Source organism: Alexandromys fortis, unplaced genomic scaffold, assembly GCF_014885135.2.
Source record: "Alexandromys fortis isolate MF-2015 unplaced genomic scaffold, M_Fortis_MF-2015_v1.1 scaffold_244, whole genome shotgun sequence".
Lineage (NCBI taxonomy): Eukaryota > Metazoa > Chordata > Mammalia > Rodentia > Cricetidae > Alexandromys > Alexandromys fortis.
Window position 1 is genome coordinate 594543 of NW_026068150.1, and position 6394 is coordinate 600936.

General features: G+C 38.0%; 1 pseudogene; it reads right to left on the minus strand.

Moving 5' to 3' along the window:
• Window positions 1-829: 829 nt before the first annotated feature.
• Window positions 830-6394, minus strand: part of LOC126491520 (signal recognition particle subunit SRP72-like) — an 8591-nt pseudogene continuing 3026 nt past the window's right edge.

The following is a 6394-nucleotide window of genomic DNA, read 5'->3' on the forward strand; positions in this document are numbered from 1 at the left end:
TGATCTGCAAACCAAATTACTTTGAGAAAAATAATGAAAGGTCAGATACCATAACCAAAAAGAGGAACCATCCAAGTACTGCTGCGCCAAATGCTCTTGTTAATACTTTATAGTGCCTAGTACTCTTTTTTCTTGAAAATAAAGAAGTTAAAGTTTATGTTCTTGACAGTGGTCACTAAGTGCTCCTATTAAGAAGCCCAAACTCATTTGCCCTCTGAGCACTGGTCAAAGAGTCAACTGTGTGTAGCACTGATATATTTCTTTGAGGTCTTCAATGGAATCTAATCAGATATTAACACAATCTGAAAATGAAAACAGCAAGGGCACAGAGGAGTCAGATTTGTTCACATATACTTACAACTGAAAAGAGTCACAAGTCCAGTATCACAGGACAGAGAACTTACAGAAAAATTATATCAGACATTGAGTCTGGCCACTTACTTAATTTAACACTTAGTATTTTAGTAAGATCCCCTTTCATCACATGTTAGTACAAACCAAATACTTGGAATGCACAGAAGATTCCACATTTAGCCTCCCCAGGGCCTCTTAAAACATAATTTAAGGTGAGACTTAAAAATGAATGCATATCTTCTCACTAACTGAAGCAGGAGAAACGCATTCTATTTAAATTCTAGGAAATCTTAGATAATGTGTCTGACACTCAGGCTTCTTCAGTTTCATAATTTGTGCACAGCCATTTAGAGCAAGTGGGTAACCCTAATTAGTCAGTTTGAGGAAGTTCCCATGTGAGGTATAAGAAATCATTTCCTGACAATGGGATGGAGGAGGGATCTCTGAGCTTCTTGCTGTGTTACATTTGTTATACTCATAAGGCCAATAACTCTAAAAGATAGCCTACAAGTACATTGTAATCACTAGCCCCTTTGCCTGCTTTCTCCTTCTCCTGTTTCATGTTTCTTTTTCTTGCTGGAGCCCTGGATATTTCTGGTGTCTTGAGGGTACAGTTGTGTTTCTTTAGAGGCAGGTCCTGTTGAGGTGGGCAGGCTGTTCCCAGTTTTACTGGTGTCCAGTTCATAGAAAGTTCCTGTAGTTGCTCCCTGTGTTCTTTTGTTAGTCTGGTTTGTCTCTTCACTTTTCTTTCTTCCTAGGAAGTAAGAATGATTTTGCATTTTTACCCAACTTTATGTCTGCATCTGGGGTTACTTTGGGGTCATAATTTTAAGGCAGTTTTCTTCTTCTCCTTCTCCTTCTTCTTTTTAATTTATTTAAAATTTCCACCTCCTCTTATCCTCCCATTTCCCTCCCTCTCCCCTTCCCCCCTCCCCCTCACTCTCCAGTTCTAAGAGAAGTCAGGGTGTCCTGCCTTGTGGGAAGTCCAAGCCTCCCCCCCCCCAATCCAGGTCTAGGAAGGTGTGTATCCAAACAGACTAGGCTCCCAAAAAGCCAGTACATGCAGTAGAATCAAAATCCAGTGTCATTATCATTGGCTTCTCAGTCTGCCCTCATTGTCAGCCACATTCAGAAAGTCCAGTTTGATCGCATGCTCATTCAGAACCAGTCCAGCTGGCCTTGGTGAGCTCCCATTAGATCAGTCCCACTGTGTCCATGGGTGGACACACCCTCACAGTCCTGACTTCCTTGCTCATGTTCTCCCTCCTTCTGCTCTTCATCTGGGCTTTGAGAGCTCAGTCCAGTGCTTTAATGTGGGTCTCTGTTTCTCTCCCCATCCATAGCCAGATGAAGGTTCTATGGTGATATGCAAGATTTTATCAGTTTGGCTATGGGAGAAGGACAGTTCAGGCACCCTCTTCTCTGCTGCCCACGGACCTAGCTGGGGAAATCCCATTGGACACCTGGGAAACCCTCTAGAGCCAAGACTCTTGCCAACCCTAAAATGGATCCCTTAGTTAAGATATCTTCTTCCCTGCTCCCATATCCACCCTTCCTCCATCTCAATTATCCCATTCCCACAAGCTCTCCAGAATCATCCCCTTCTCCCTTCTCTCTCCCCATTTTCCCTTTCCCCCAACCCACAGCAACCACCCTGCTCCCAAATTTTGCCCGGCGATCTTGTCTACTTCCAATATCCAAGAGGATAACTATATATTTTTTCTTTGCGTTCACCTTCTTATTTAGCTTCTCTAGAATCATGAACTATAAGGTCAATGTCCTTTGTTTATGTCTGGAATCCACTTATAAGAGAGTACATACTATATTCCTCTTTTTGGGTCTGGGTTATCTCATTCAGTAAAGTGTTTTCTATTTCCATCCATTTGCACACAAAATTCAAGATGTCATTGGTTTTTTTTTTTTACCACTAAGTAGAACTCTAAAGTGTGTATGTGCCACAACTTCTTTATCCATTCTTCTATTGAGGGGCACCTAGGTTGTTTCCAGGTTCTGACTGTTACAAATAGTGTTGCTATGAACATAGTTGAACAAATGCTTTTGTAGAATGATTGGGCACCTCTTGGGTATATTCCCAAGAGTGGAATTGCTGGATCTTGAGGTAGGTTGACTCCCAGTTTCCTGAGAAACTTTCACACTAATTTCCAAAGTAGTTTCACAAGTTTGCATTCCCACCAACAATGGATGAGTGTTCCCCTTACTCCACAACCTCTCCAGCATAGGCTATCATTGGTGTTCTTGATTTTAGCCATTCTGACAAGTATAAGATGGTATCTCAAAGTTGTTTTGATTTGTATTTCCCTGATGGCTAAGGAAGTTGAACATGACCTTAAGGGTCTTTTGGGCATTTGAACTTCTGTTGAGAATTCTCTGTTCAGTTCAGTACCCCATTTTTTAATTGGGTTAATTAGAGTTTTAATGTCTACTTTCTCCAATTCTTTATATATTTTGGAGATCAGACCTTTGTCTGATGCAGGGTTGGTGAAGATCTTCTCCCATTCACTAGGTTGCCTTTTTGTCTTAATGACAGTGTCCTTTGCATTACAGAAGCTCCTCAGTTTCAGGAGGTACCATTTATTCATTGTTGCTCTTATTTTCTGTGCTACTGGGGTTATACGTAGGAAGTAGTCTCCTCTGCCCATCTGTTGCAGACTACTTCCCACTTTTTCTTCTATCACATTCAGTGTGGTCAGATTTATATTGAGGTCTTTAATCCATTTGGACTTGAATTTTGTGCATGGTGATAGATATGGATCTATTTTCATTCTTCTACATGTTGATATCCAGTTATGCCAGCACCATTTGTAAAAGATGTGTTCTTTCTTCCATTGTATACTTTTAGCTTCTTTATCGAAAATGAGGTGTTCATAGGTTTGTCAGTTAAAATCCGGGTCTTCTATTCGATTCCATTGGTTGACTTCTCTGTTTTTATTCCAATACCACACTGTTTTCATTACTGTAGCTCTGTGATAGAGTTTGAAGTCAGGGATGATAATGCCTCTGGAAGTACTTTTATTGTATAGGATTGTTTTGGTTATCCTGGGTTTTTTATTTTTCTATACAAAGTTGATATTTGTTCTCTTAAAGGCTGTGAAGAATTTTGTTAGGATTTTGATGGGGATTGCATTGAATCTATAGATTTCTTTTGGTAGAATTGCAATTTTTACTATATTGATCTTCCCCGTCCAAGAGCAAGGGAGATCCTTCCATTTTCTGGTATCCTCTTGAATTTCTTACTTCAAAGATTTAAAGTTCTTGTCAAATAGATCTTTCACTTCCTTTAATAAGAGTTACCTGAAGATACTTTATGCTATTTGTGGCTATTTGTGAAAGTTGATGCTTCTCTGATTTCCCTCTCTGCTTCTTTATTCTTTGTGTATAGAAGGGAAACTGACTTTTTTTTGGAGTTGATCTTGTATCCTGTCACATTACTAAAGGTGTTTATCAGCTGTAGAAGCTCTTTTGTAGAGTTTTTGGGGTTGCTTATGTACACTATCATATCACCCGTAAATAATGAAAGTTTGACTTCATCCTTTCCAATTTGAACCCCCTTGATCTCCTTATGTTGTCTTATTGCTATTGCTAGAACTTCAAGCACTATATTGAAGAGGTATGGAGAGAGTGGACAGCCTTGTCTTTTTCCTGATTTTAGTGGGATGGCTTTGAGTTTCTTTCCATTTAATTTGATGTTAGCTGTTCACTTGCTGTATATAGCTTTTATTATATTTAGGAATGAATCTTTATCCATAGTCTCTCCAAGACCTTTATCATAAAGGAGTGGTGAATTTTGTCAAGTGCTTTTTCAGCATCTAATGAAATGATCATATGGTTTCTTTCAGTTTATTTATATGATTACATTGATAGATTTTCGTATGTTGAATCAGCTCTGCATCTCTGGGATGAAACCTACTTGATCATAATGTATAATTTTTTGATGTGTTCTTGTTCTTGGTTTGCCAGTATTTTATTGAGAATTTTTGCATCGATGTTCATGAGCGAGATTGGTTGTAATTCTTTTTCTTGGTTGAGACTTTGTGTGGTTTTGGTATCAGGGTAACTGTAGCTTCATAAAAAGAGTTTGCCAATAACTCTTCTGCTTCTATTTTGTGAAATATATTAAGGAGTATAGTTATTAGCTCTTCTTGGAAGTTCTTGTAGAATTCTGCATTGAAACCATCTGGTCCTGGGCTTTTTTTGGTAGGGAGGTTTTTGATGACAGCTTCTAATTCCTTGTGACTTACAGGTCTATTTAAATTGTTCACCTGGTCTCGATTTAATTTTTGTATATGGTACTTATCTAAAAAAGTGTCCATTTCTTTCACATTTTCCAATTTTGTGGCATACAGGCTTTTATAGTAAGATGTAATGATTCTCTGAATTTCCTCTGTGCTGTGGTTATGTCCCCCTTTTTATTTCTGATCTTATTAATTTGCGTGTTCTGTCTCTGCCGTTTGATTAGTTTGGATAGGGGTTTATCAATCTTGTTGATTTTCTCCAAGAACCAGGTTTTTGTTTCATTGATTTTTTGGATTGTTTTCTGTGTTTCTATTTTGTTGATTTCAGCCCTCAGTTAGAGTATTTCCAGTCTTCTCATCTTCCTGGGTGAGTCTGCTTCTTTTTTTTTTTTTATTTTTCTAGAGCTTTCATGTGTGCTGTTAAGTCTCTAATGTGTGCTTTTCCATTTTCTTTAGGTGGGCACTTAGTGCTATGAGCTTTCCTCTTAGCACTGCTTTCATAGTGTCCTGTAGGTTTAGGTATGTTGTGTTTTTATTTTCATTGAATTCAAGGAAGACATTAATTTCTTTCTTTATTTCTTCCTTGAGCCAGGGGTGTTTCAGGAGTTGACTGTTCAGTTTCCATGAGTTTGCAGGCTTTCTGGGGTTAGAATTGTTGTTGAATTCTATCTTTATTCCATGGTGATTTGATAGTACACAGGTTGTTACTACAATTTCTTTGTATCTATGGATGTTAGCTTTGTTACCAATTATGTAATCAATTTTTGAGAAGGTTCCATGAGATGCTGAGAAGAAGGTATATTCTTTTTTGTTTGGGTGGAATGTTCTAAAGATGTCTGTTAAGTCCATTTGGTTCATTATCTCTGTTAGTTCTCTTATTTCTCTGCTAAGTTTCTGTCTGGTTTGCCTGTTCATTGGTGAGAGAGGAGTGTTGAAATATACTATTAGAGTGTGGGATTTGATATATGCTTTGAGTTCTAGTAATGTTTCTTTTACATATGTGGGTACTTTTATATTAGGGGCGCAGATATTCAGGATTTTGTCTTCCTTCTGATGAATTGTTCCTCATATGAGAATAAAGTGTCCTTCTCCATCTCCTCTGATTGATTTTTTTTTGAAATCAATCTTTTTAGATATTAGTATAGCCACACCCACTTGTTTCTTTGGTCCATTTGATTTTTTCCCAACCCCTTACTCTGAGGTAGTGTTTGTCTTTGAGTTTGAGGTGTGTTTCTTGTAGACAGCAGTGTGTTGGATCCTGATTTGGTATTCATTCTCTTAACCTGTGCCTTTTTATAGGTGAATTGAGTACATTAATATTAAGTGATATTAATGACCAGTGGTTGCTAACTCTGATTATTTTTTCTGGTGATAGTGTTTGGGATTTCCCTTCTTTGAGTTGTGCTGGTGGAGGGTTGTTAGATGCTTGTGTAATTATGGGTGATGTTGGCTTCCTTGGTTTGTGGTTTTTCTTCTAGTATTTTCTGTAAGGCTGGTTTTGTGGCTATGTATTGTTTAAATCTGTTTTTGTCCTGGAATATCTTGTTTTCTCCATCGATGGTGATTGAAAGCTTTGTAGGATATAGTAGTCTGGGCTTGCATCCATGGTCTCTTAGTGTCTGAAGTAAATCTATCCAAGACTTTCTGGCTTTCAAGGTTTCCATTGAGAAGTCAGGTGTAATTCTGATAGGTTTACCTTTATATGTTACTTGACCTTTTCCCCTTGCAGCTCTTAATATTCATCTTTTATTCTGTATGTTTTGTGTTTTGATTATTATATGGTTAGG